The sequence below is a fragment of the Falco punctatus genome (genome assembly GCF_963210335.1).
Source record: "Falco punctatus genome assembly, chromosome: 13".
In the NCBI taxonomy this organism is placed as follows: Eukaryota; Metazoa; Chordata; class Aves; order Falconiformes; family Falconidae; genus Falco; species Falco punctatus.
In genome coordinates, this window is record NC_137593.1 from 18,976,205 (window position 1) to 18,988,618 (window position 12,414).

General features: G+C 42.0%; 1 protein-coding gene across 5 annotated transcripts in view; it reads right to left on the minus strand.

Annotated features, from left to right (window-relative positions):
* RHBDD1 (rhomboid domain containing 1) overlaps positions 1 to 2,728 on the minus strand; it is a 44,067-nt gene extending 41,339 nt beyond the window's left edge. For 4 of the 5 annotated variants that reach the window (XR_013931749.1, XM_080409956.1, XM_080409960.1 and 1 more), the window contains exon 1: positions 2,592 to 2,728. The gene's annotated coding sequence lies outside the window, so the exon portion shown is untranslated. Of the gene's footprint in view, positions 1 to 2,239; positions 2,545 to 2,591 lie in introns of those variants that run through there. The other variant, XM_080409959.1, reaches the window with a different exon arrangement.
* Positions 2,729 to 12,414: the final 9,686 nt, after the last annotated feature.

Consider the following 12,414-nt stretch of genomic DNA (forward strand, 5'->3'; position numbering starts at 1 on the left):
TCCGAAGTTGCAAGAAAAAAAAAAAATTATAAACATTTAAAAGGCAAAAACCCCTCAACCCTGTAACAGCCATAAGATGAATGTTATTTGATGTAACAAAGTCTTCAAAACCTTTTCGGTTTGTGAAAACTCAGAACAATTACTGACACCTTGTTTATGCTGTGATCCAGGAAATTACTGGAAATCTATTAATTATGTGAGTAATCTACCACTAGATTCACTCCCTCCTGATCTTTCAGTTTCTCATTTACCTTTGGTAGGCAACCACAGTGGAAGTGGTTTGTTCACCTGCCTCAGAATCAACGCCTAATCTATGGTGAAAAGGATTTGCTTGTAATACAGACACTAATGATACTCCCTATTTCGTCGTCTGGAGACAAAGACCACACCAGTCTTCTCACAGTGAAATATAAATCAGCTCCTGAAATGGAACAACCTAATAAAGAAGCTTTTCATGGTTGTAGCTTATTCTAGTCAAGAAGCTGATTATAAATACACTGTCAAAAGAGTAGGTTTTGCTTATGTAAGTTTTATATAAAATAAATTCTTCTGCAACTGCCAAATCAGTAAGTCATTTTAGTGTAAAACAGACATAAAAAGGAAGGATCTTTATAGCTTTTTATAATTTACAGATATCAAAGTCCACATTTTTGCAACTCTCCCTAGAAACTACTAAGTTGTCCTTCATTGAAACAATTAAAAAAAATATCTGTTTAGGATCTATACAAGAGCCACACCAGCAATGTGTTGCCACTCTTTTTCTGGTTAGAAAACCCAGAAACAACACAGAAGTCATTTTCTCTACCTCTAAATTTATACGCCACGTATAAACACACAAAGCATTTCTGACCAAGTTACAAAGAAAAAGGAACAGATAATTTCTTTCTTTGAAGCATCAGCTGTTGCTGAACCTTTGTGGTCAGTTAGTCAGAATTACTTCATCTTAGTATTTTGACGGGAGATAATGGCCATATTAAGGCCCTTCCCAATCTTGTGGAAGGAAACCCACACAGAAGGGTCTGGCAAACACTCTTACTGTCCCTATCTCATAACAGGCAGTAATTAGTAGCTACCTCTCAAAACGCTATGATGCATCTTACACATAATTCAAGTTAGATAAGTAAAATAATCATAAATAGCTATATTGCTGTACTGGTGAAGGTGAGGGGATGTCACGGTTTAAAAAATAAAAACAGATCAGAACAACAGTGGACTTTCAGGCCAGAGTGAAGAGTTCTCACTTCACAGATGTTTTAACTGCCTTAATTAGGGTCAGAGGTTTGTTTTTTTTTACTTGATTGCAATACTTGTGTGATCCTAAAACTGGGTAATTATACCAGCAGAACATCCTCCTTTATTTATTCTTTAGATCTTTGTCATATAATTAAAATGAAACAACCAATGCACCTCAGAACTGCGCGGCATTTGGGGAAAATCTGTCTGCAGTTTGCAAGAGAAAAGGATGGAAAGCTTACTTTCTAATGAAATCAATTTTAAATAATATAGGTTAAATAGGTAATTCAGAAATACACACTTTCTAGTATTAGTATTACATTAACTCTTGTCAAGACCTTACATCTCTTCAAATTAGCAAAATGCAGCTCCAGAAACATCACTGTGCTGTCTCAGGAAATTAAATGAACTCGGGTATGATTAAATACACTTTATTATAAGCACCTAAACTACTTAAACTCAGTATTTACGCGGACATTAGAAAGTTTGCCAAATATAGTTGAGGTACATTTGTCACTTCTCCTTTGATACAGGTGCAAGTCATTTGCAGGTTTGATTTTGTTGGGTTTTTTTGAACTTCTGAATCATTTTAACAAGAAACAGATATAGTTCTAGTCACTTTTTTTAAAACCGATTATTTACACAACCTATAAACCCCACTGCTGTAGGGAAACGGGAGTAAATTAAAAACAAAAATAACGCCGAAGCCACCCACCCACACCCTGCAGCGGCGCATTAACGTGTCACTGGGCTCGAGGCGCCCCCCCGCGCGCGCCGGCAGGCTCAGCCCGGCGGGCCCGGCCCCGCCGCTTCCACCGCCTCGGAGGCGTTCGCTACAGCCAAGTCCTACCGAAACCGGGGGCGGGGGCACGCTAAACGCTGTTACAGCGCGGAATATTCGGTATTTTTGCGGTTTTTGACATTCACTTCCGTTTCCATAAACCGCGCTCCGCCACTCCGCTCGCAGCGGTGGGGGACGAGGTCAGCTCGGCGGAGAGCAACTCACTAGGGGCCGGCACCGGTGAGCGACACGGCTTCGGGGGAAGCCTTCCCCAGCCCAGGCGCCTCTACAGCGCTTTCGCTTCCGCGTACCGGGCAGCCTCCGGCGCGGGAAGGCGGCGGCCCGCCGGGCCCGACACGCAGACCCGGGCCCGCCTCACGGCCGGCTGCCGCCCCCCGCCGGGGAGGAGCGGGCGCGGAGCCCCTCACGGCGCGCGGCCGGGGCGGGCTGAGGGAGGGGCCACGGCCGCCGGAAGGAGGCGCAGGGCGCCGCGCGCGGAGCCGCCGGCCCCGGCCCCAGCCCCGGCCCCAACCGCTCCAGCCGCCGCGCGCGCCCCCCGCCCCGCCCCGGCACTCACGTTCTCCGGCGCGCGCAGCGGCGCAGCCCAGGCCCTGGCGCCGCACCACGTGACACACCCGCCACTCAGGCGCGGGGCGGTGGGGGGGTTGAGGCCCGCCCCGCTGGCCGAGGCCGCGCATGCGCTGTGAGGCGGCCGGGCCGCCGTCCGTCAGCGGGCGGGGTGGGGCGCGGCGCGGCGGGGCCTGCAGCGCCCTGTTGGGCCCGCTCCGTCGTGCCGCTCGGGAGGGCGCCGCCCAGGAGCTGAGGCAATTACTGAGGAATGGGCGAGTGCCTCTTGGTAGCTTTATCCCCGCTGCAGGCACGGGCGGCGGTGTTGAGGTGAACACAAGTTGGCGAAGATAAGGAGGTGTTTAAGAGCAGGCGAGGAACACGCCGGCTTCCAGGCAGAACCCCTCAGCGAGGACGTTCTGGCGAAATACCGGCTCCAGGTGATAAAAGGTGCCGAACTTCCCAGTGGGAAAGCTTTGAATTGTGTTTAGTCTAATAACGTCTGTGAAAGTATCGCTTATTGGTACTGCTTGCCATTAAAATGCATAATTAGGTTCCCTTTGAAAATGACTTACTACACATGCAAAGCAGTAACTAGTTCTGTAAGTTTAATAATTCAACTGCTTTCGGTTTTTTTCCAGCATTAAAGGCAATTAGATGAACACAGTAGTTGCACTTGTGTAGAGTACTAGTCATTGGTGTTAAGTATTATTCCCCAAATAGTTACAGATACCTAGACTGTGAGCTTTGTTGTTGTTACTCAGTCGGGAATACATTGAGCAAATTATAAATGCCTAAAATAATAGGTTATCATAGAAATGTTGGTAAGCTGATGGTGCAAATATGTGACTAGGATGAATCATACAAAATCCATAGCCAAAGCTACATGTAAATGGCCCTATTTTGCTGTCATTTATGTGGCACTTAGGTTTCATAGAACATTTTGGCAATTTGGACAAGTATGTCATAGAATTTATAAGAAAATTGTATTCTGCCCTTCCAAAAACAGCACACAGCTCAGCAGACTGGCAGGCATGAAAGGGGCTGAATTCCTAGAAATAGGGTGGAGATCAAGTTAAAGGAGCAGACTTTGCCAAAACAAGCAACTTCAGCATAGTCTTCTCTTCCAAGAATGAACAGAAGCCAAAAGAGGAGGGCAGTTTCAGTGTGTGCCACCATTTAGACACGTTATCTTAAGCTCCTTAGTTTCAGCACATTCAGATCTGTTGCTTCAATTAATGCTAATCATAGTAATTCATAGAAATCACAGGATGTGGGAGTTACGATAGATTTTCTGTGATACACCAGGTTTTCTACTATTGGCACAATTTTCTGTAATCGTGTACTCCATTTTTATGCAATCATAATTCCAGTCCATAATTCTTAAAAGATGCAGTATTATTGCTTGAATACAGGTCCAGATCTTATTACTGGATGTACAAGTCCTGAGATTAAGGTTCTCTTCTGGGACTTAGAAGATCTGGATTTCATTCATCCTGAGTCAACCTGAGCAATCATTTATTAATATCCCATATTTTCTGGTCCTTATTGACACAGCAGGGTTAATAGAAGTCACAGGAACAATGGAAGGCTAGAGTAAATGATGCTATAATTAATGGGCCACTCAAGTACATAGATATAAAACCACCCCACTGTTCTTGTACTTTTTACCCAAGTGTGGGATTTGATACCCATTAAGTTCTTAAAATTGTTTTCTACACAAATTTTGCTAAAAAACCACCAGATCTTCTGGATTATTTTATATGTACGTAGAAGGAAAAAAACAAACCCAGCCACCTGTGGCTCTCTTTCTTGAATCTCACACTGCCATTTACCTTATGGATTTCTTTTACAATGGTAAAATTGCCTTAATGTTCCTTTTTCTTATCAATAAAATTGAATAAAATGAGAAATACTGTTCACAAACTACAACTCCTTTTCACTGAAAATTTCAAAAGTTGACATATATGTCACTTAGGTGCGATTACCTGGCTTTCCTCACAGTGAAAAACGTTCTTGAGGAAGAATAGCCATTTAGTTCAGCTGAAAGGCTGGCACAGAAAAGCTTAGTTCAGCTAATGTATGACAATACCTCTTTCCTTTGAAGTGACTATTAACAGTATAGGTTCTGTTTCCTAGTTATGGCTGGCCTGATTAGAAAGAGAATTCAATACTTGGAAAGAAAATAAGGAAGAAATAAACAAAAACATCATTTTCATAACCCACATACACTTAGCAGAGGAGTGACGCATACAGTTAGCACTGCTTACGCCTTACTGCTAACTATATAATCCATGTAAATATTTATAATACAGCTATTATCAGTGTAAACATACAGCTTAGTCCTATGTTGACCCATAATGAAAAAGTGACATTGAGATCTTTCCTTTGCTTAATAGCACAAGGTTTAAACAGGTTTTAGGAGCAGTAGAGCAGGTCTCAGAATACTCATTTTTCTAAGACTTATACTGACGCTTTTCAGCATGAAATAATTGGGAAGGAACAGCATGCTATGGAATGCATGGATGCAAATTAAATCCATATCTGAAGGATATTTTTTTAATTAATGCTGGGAATCTGATAGCAGCATATTTGAAACACTGTTTATGTTAATCATCAAGGAACTAGTTAGGACTAGCCTGCAAATGTAAGAAGAATGTCAAAGCGTAGTTATGGTAAAGGAACTGTGACTTTTCTAGACTGTGAGTACGTGACAGTGTTTACAAACAGTAGAAGAGAGAAGCAGTAACACAGAATTTGATACAGGGAATATTATGAGTCTGTCAGAAAATTAACAAAATACAGATGATTAAAGGATCAGTTTGAACATGTTATTAGTTTATATAGAGCTGTTGTACCGCTGCTACCATTCTGGTTCTGAAAACAACTTAATGCTTTGGAAACCAGAGGCAAGTCCTTCGGAGAGGTACATACGGAAATACGATCTGATAGCAAATGGTTTGTATGAATTCAGGGTTTACTCCTTTGGAGTCTTTGATCAGACATTAACCTTGTCTTTGCTTCGTAGCCCACCCATCCTAACTTTTCCTTAGCTGGCGTTGTACTTTCTCCAGTTCAGCTGCCATCATCACCAACACTATAACTTCATAATATGATATGGACAAGTGGAGTGAAAAATGTAGATGCTTTCTGTCCAGCTTATAGAGATAAAAAGGAATATATCCTGGAGGCTCTTGATCTGTTCAAATAGTCTGCCAGAAGGAACAGAAGAAACATCTGGTGGAAAATAAAAGAGTGTGTTGGTCTGAGTGTGGGCCGGAAGAAACAGAGTAACATCAAAAAGGTTGCGTAACACAGCCAAAGGGGTGTTTGATCATCTAGTCACTTCTTGCTTATCCAGCTACTTCCACATTGCATTGAGGGACTTCAGTTAACCCAAAGCATTTTTGTCCTCAAAAGTCTACACTGTTGTATATGACCAGAGGAGAAGATAGCAGACCAAAAGGCAGTGTTAGGGAAATGAATTTGTGAAATATGCCAAGAAGATGGTACCAGGCAATCCCTCTATGCAACTAAAGGGTTTTCTAAAAAAACTTATCAAACCAAAGAGAATATGATTTGAGCTTACTGGTGAAAACAAACTATAATATAAAATGTTACTGGTTATGGAATAGCAAAGGAGTAACCTGCTGTCATCTAAAATTGATTTTAAAACATGTATATGCAAACATTTATCTTCATTTTGTTTGACCACAGGAATGTTAAATAATCATTACTAAATTGTTAACCGTAATACTATAGGCAGAAAATACTCTCTTGAACACAGTTCTTTTTTCAGTGGCAACGTAATTTACATCTTATCATTCACTGTTTGTACAAATCATGAAGTTAAAGTATGTTCTGCTGCTGGCAGGGAATTTTTGTTAATACTTTAGCTGTGAAAATTTTATGATTATTTCCCATTTCTATAAAGCATTCACATAATGCTTTGCTTTATGGAAACATGGGGTTTGATCCATTTTTTAATGAAATTTTAATGGATTTATGACAAGAATGTATCAGTAATCTGGTGACATCTTTGTGTGCTCCATTGGCCTGCAGGATGCCAGGACAGTGGAAGCAGTGTGCTCCCTGGGGGAGATGAAACGTTGATTTGTAGTACTGCCAGGTTCCCAGCCCTCAAAGTTGGGCTAATCCAGAGGCAATAGTGGAGGGTTTTATCTGGCACTCCTTGTAAAGAAGGATTTGTCAAAGACAGTAAAAGATTTTCTTCAGAAATTACATTAAGCCCCTTTTGGGAAGTCTTTTCTTGCTTTGTATTTTCTCATGGTTATTTGAATAGACCTCAGGTTTGCATGTTTTTGCTTTTTTATACTAACCTTGGTTCTACAACATATATGCTCACCAACCCATCTCATGTCCCCTGCAGAGAGGGTGAGGCAGAGGCAGAGGCGGGGAAGCATTTGGAAGAGGGGCTGATACCAGTGGAAGACTGATCCTAAGATTTTACTTCACGACTGAGACTTTTTGTTTTCGCACAATGAAAGCAGCTGTATTTCCCTTGAAAATTTCCATCACAGAAGTAGTAAAGAGGCATAGTATGTCATAATATTCAAAATGTTGAAATCAGGGTTGATTATTTGGGTTGGGTTTTTATTGTTTTTAACTTATTGGGCTTTCTAAAGCTGTTTTTAACATACTGAGTTTTCTTTAACAAAACTAAGCCTAACAAAGGCACCTGTCATGGCTCAAAGTGCATTGATAAGCCCAATTTCCCTGACCAGTTTCACCTGGGTCTCCCTACCCGCAGGCCCTGCACCCAGGAGCCCCATGTTAAGGTCAGCCCTGGGAGTTCACTCCTTTCTTGAGTGGGGCTGTAGCAGCATTGGTCTCCAGCTCCACCACAGCCTTGCCCAGGTTATGGGTCTTGCTGAGCTGGGCCTGGGCTGATGGCTCAGCCTTGCCATCTTGGTGTTGTGTCTGACTTTGACTTGCCTTTGACCTGCCTTGTCACCCAGTCTGCCCTGTGGTTTTGGGCTTTTGGTTAAACCCGGCTGCTGCCCCTGGGCCTTCCCTGCCCCTTGCGTGAGTACCATGGGGCTGGGCTCCCTTCACGCAGGTTGTTCCAGAGTAAGAAAGAGGAAAATAGGATATTTGAGGCAGTGAATCTGCAAGTGGCAATTCAAAGCTAGTAAGGTCTATTAAAGCATTATTTTATTTTTTCTGTTAGGATTCTGTTTTTAAAACTTTCAGTAGAAATTACAAAGCTGCTGTAGAAAGGGGAAAAGTAAATTAAGAGAAGGTCGGACTGGCTTTTTGAAGCATTTAAGCATTTTAAACATAGAAAATAATGTCTGGATTATAATCAAACTAAGTAAACCCACTGAATATTGCCAAACCTGGAAGCTTGTATTTTGTAGCTGGGTGTTACCCAGGTTCATCTTGGGAGAATTTTCACTCTAACCTGGCAAATATTTTTTTTTTATCAGCTACTGTAGATGAGAAAAGTAGACAAGTTTTCAGGTGCATAATGCTTTGTTCAGATCTGAAATAGAAGCAGTGGACTTCAAAGTGAAATAAAAATTGAGGGCCTTTTTTCTTGATTACCTTAAGAGCATATGAGAAGTTACACATAGCAGCTGAATGGAAATGACTGGTGAGTGTGCTGGGGATGATGCTTTTTCTTGTGCATGTATAGGAAATAAGAATTAGTCTTTGGCTTGGTTTCAAACAGCAAGTTTCACCTTTGTTTTTCTGATAGTGCTGCTGTAGCTGTGGTGGTCTCCTCAGGATGAAGAGTGTGTGGACAGGCATAATACTGCTTGCTGGTGGCACCAACAAATGCAGGTGGAAGCTGTCCTTCCGACCTGGGAGAGCAGTGGGAGATTCCTCCATGGTACACTCTGTCACTGCCTCTCATGACATGCAGCTGAGGCTGAGAAATGGTCTGCCATGGCGCAGTGGCTGTGCGCATAGCTGCAACAGGTTGCTGTCCTACTACTCTAGGTTATTTTCCACTCTGCTGAAGATGATTACCTGTCAGTCGTCTGCTGATAGACCTTTCTAATCTTTAAACTAAATCAGAAGGCTAGGTGCTTGAGATCAGATTGCAGCTGTCTCCAGGGTGTGGGTGGGGCTGGAGCAGGCAAGATTCACATCATCCTCTACATGTGCTGAGAAGATGCAGTACAGCTCTCAGCTAGAACAAGTAATACAGTCTAGGGCTGTCCTGTTCCCCAAGCCATCTCCACAGAGGGGATCTCACACTTCAAAGGCTGTCTCTAGAACAAAGCAGAGGTTGGGACAGAGGGCTTTCGATTGGTGTGGAATGAGCACCGACAAGGGCATAAAGATAGTGCTCAGCCATCTGCATGGGTGTTTATGCAAACTTTCTAGGTCTTGTTCAGTTTTCTGGGGATCTTCTGGCTTTCTAGGTAGAAGGGCAAGTTTTTCAGCCATTAGTGGGATGAACCCTCCTGCTTCCCAGAGTCAAAGAATTCCCATGGGGATCGCCCCAGGGACCTCTTCCTCTCCTAAAAAAACTTGTGTCTATTTTCAGCTTTTTCTTTCAGCAGCTGAATAATATATATTTGTGATACATTTACTTCAATTATTCATTGTGTGGTTTAATTTTGATCTGTGTCCAATGAGCTTGAGGAATGTGTTTTTTAATTACTTTCCTTGTTCTCTTTACTGGCTTTCCATCTGTAAAATAATGGTCTTCAGCAGCTTTCTGGCTTTTGGCATTGCATAGTGCCTAGATCAGTTACAAGGTGACTCAGCATTCTGCACAGCCACTTGTGAAGATTTCAGCCAGGCCTTCGCTTGATTAATGAGCATTGGCCTATTCTTGAGATAAATTTATGCTGGATTTTGCCCAAGGGCTACAGAGTGGGTACTCCAGGGAATTTAGTGGAAGAAATCTGTACTTGAAATGACTTTTCTTTGAAATCAGTTTACTTAATGATTGCTTGCTTGAAGGTAATACCACTGATAAGGAGGAAAAGCGAGTCAAAATATAAGAGAAGTACATTCATTAGATTTTTTTCTGTCTTGTTTGTGTATTAAAGCCAGCTCTCTCTCTGAGGAAAGATAATGTGGCAGACCCTATAGTGGGCCATGTCCCTGAGGTAGGTGGGAGCTCACAAGACGTTAGCTTGCATCTGCATGGTGCCTTTCAGCAGTGGCGTTTGTGACACCGGCGCCTTGGCATTGAGCAGTAGTCCCCCTCCTGCCCCTGCCAGACCTGCTTCGTCAGTGATGACTGGCACATCCGTGTTGGTATCAACCACTAACCACATATACGAGCGTGTTTTAGTGGATTTCCTGCAGAATTAATGTGTAGCAATTTTACCTGTCTGCTAGCTTCCCCCAGTAACTTCTGGATCAGTTGACCAGTTTCAGTCTCGCCTACCAGAGGTGTGGGTTGCTGATGGGCTTCACCACCTCCTGCAGCTGCTGCTCGTGGTCAGTCTTTTTGGAGGGGGGGCTGCTCTGTGCCAGGGGATGGGAATGGCAGAGGGTGTGTATGCAAGTCTGGGAGCTGAGCTCAGGTAGTGGAGACATGGCAAAAGACACCAAGTTTGTCTAACAGGCCTGTTCATCACAGCACGGATCGTTTTTAACTGTGCCCTCTTGGCAGCTGAGGGGCTGTGCATCAGAGGACTTGTAAGCTCACACAGCTTCACCTGCCTGTACCATGTGGTGGTTCTTCAGACAACCAGTCAGAGATGGGTAGAAGACTTTAGAGAGACTTGAAACCATTGGGTTGGGAATGGGAAGCAGGGAGGGAGAGGGGCAGAAAAGCAGTATGTAGGGAACATCCCAGGGAGTTGACAGCACTATGATTGAACCTGATACTCAGAACAGGCAAGCGGGGTTAATTTTTCTGCTACTTGTGACTTCTACATTTATATAAGAAGTTGGACACCTGTTTTCATGTGCCATTGGGGGAGGGGTGTTGAAATACTTAACAAAAAAAATTACCAATTGTATAATCTGTGCGGTTTTTGAGTACTACTGTTGGTGTATCAGAGAAGTGTTTTGCTGAAGGAATCATATGTGATTCTGCAAATGCCAGGTTCATTTGCAGAAGGACAAGAAATAAATGGATATGTGCACAAAAAAGTCAATATACTGAAATGAAGAAAGCAACAGAAGACAAAACACAATATGTGTGTTTTTAGACTATCTGTCAATCTAAAGTAATAATAAATAAGTAAACAGAACCTTTTTAATTTGTGCAAGTTAATCCCTTTCAGGGCTGAATTAACTAAAGCATATCCCTATGAAATAACCTTCATTATATAAATCAGTGTGCTGATGGATTACTGAGTTTGCAGCCAAAAAAACGCACCACCATAGGTGTGAAGTTTCCTGATCATCTAATAAATTGATAACTTTGAAGTCTAGTTGTGACAATTTAAATGTCATCACTATTAAACAAGTTGCCAAAATGCAAACAACCATCCTAAGTCATTAAAATGTAATTATAAAGGACAGCTGGGTCTACTATCAATCTGGGCTGTGGGGATTTGTAATGGGGAAAAATATGAAACTTTCACACAAACAGAATGAGACTGCTGTATGTGCCAACCAGAGCCTGCATGGGAAGCAAGGGAAATGTATTTTGGGCATACAGAGTTACTGATGCTTGTGTATGGCTGCGTTACTGAGATGGACATAGGGGTCAGTGACAGCGTGACATCCAGCAAATGTCTTCACCTTCTCTCTACCATGTATCAAAAGTCCTTTTGCTTATTAACAGGGTAGGCATGCCCAATGAGAGGCAGATAGACTGGGTGGCAGTTACAGTCTAGCAGAAATTACTATGAAATAGGACTAAATTTGCTGTGTTGTGGAATGACAGCACAGGTGGTGTAATCCTTGTTTTGAGAACCAGGTGGACTCTAGTTGATAACGAAGGTAGGCTTTTTGGCCGAGAGTAGTAAAGAGTAAAGTGACTATAAGGCTTTGTAGGCATGGACCCAATATGTTTATGAAAGCTGTGTTTAGTATATTGATAACTAAATTATAGAACTTTATTTTTTTATGTTTATTATTTGCTTGATACATATTTTCTTGACACTTTGAAAAGGCCGTGATGCAGACAACGAACCCAATCCCTCCTCAGGACTTGCAGCACCTCCTAGCTCTACAGTCACATTGGTTTCAGCTACATCCCAGTAGGTTCTATCTGTTATTCAGCGATGCAGCATGTAGTTGATTAGATTTACGGCTTTAGATTAGATACATACAGTAGAAATGGTGGAAAAAGCTAGAACTGTGATACTGCTTCATTAAAATAGTAGCCCCAAAAGGCCCCACAGTCTTTTGGTGTATTATTTATATGTATTATGGAGCTACAACAGCTGCTAGCTTCCATAATTAAGCCCCATTTTCCCTAAATGTGGCAGGAGGGGTGAAATAAGTGGGAATTGCTGATAATTGGTAAAATTTTAAAAGACATCTTTTATATTATGTATATTAACACATATAAAATTCAGGTATTGGATAGATAATTTTTTGAGGCTTTTAAAAATCTAAATAGATTTTTTTATAAGTATGAGTGCTAGCATATTATTTGAAATAGCGTGATTCTTTTTTTCCTGTATATCAGCCTATAGCAGCACAACACTCTCAAAAACACTGAGTATGTTGCAAACAATTCCAAGGTGTGTTCTAACTGATCAATATTCCTGAAATATTTAGGTGTCAAATTCTCCATCTATTGTTCCACTATGAAATAAATCCTTGTGGTGTCTTGGGGCATTCATTGCACTGAAAAACTTGTTAATTTATTCTCACTAAGAAAAGTGCGCTATTGCATATGGGTGTTCACAAACCATTCATTTCCTTCCTTTTTGTGTACT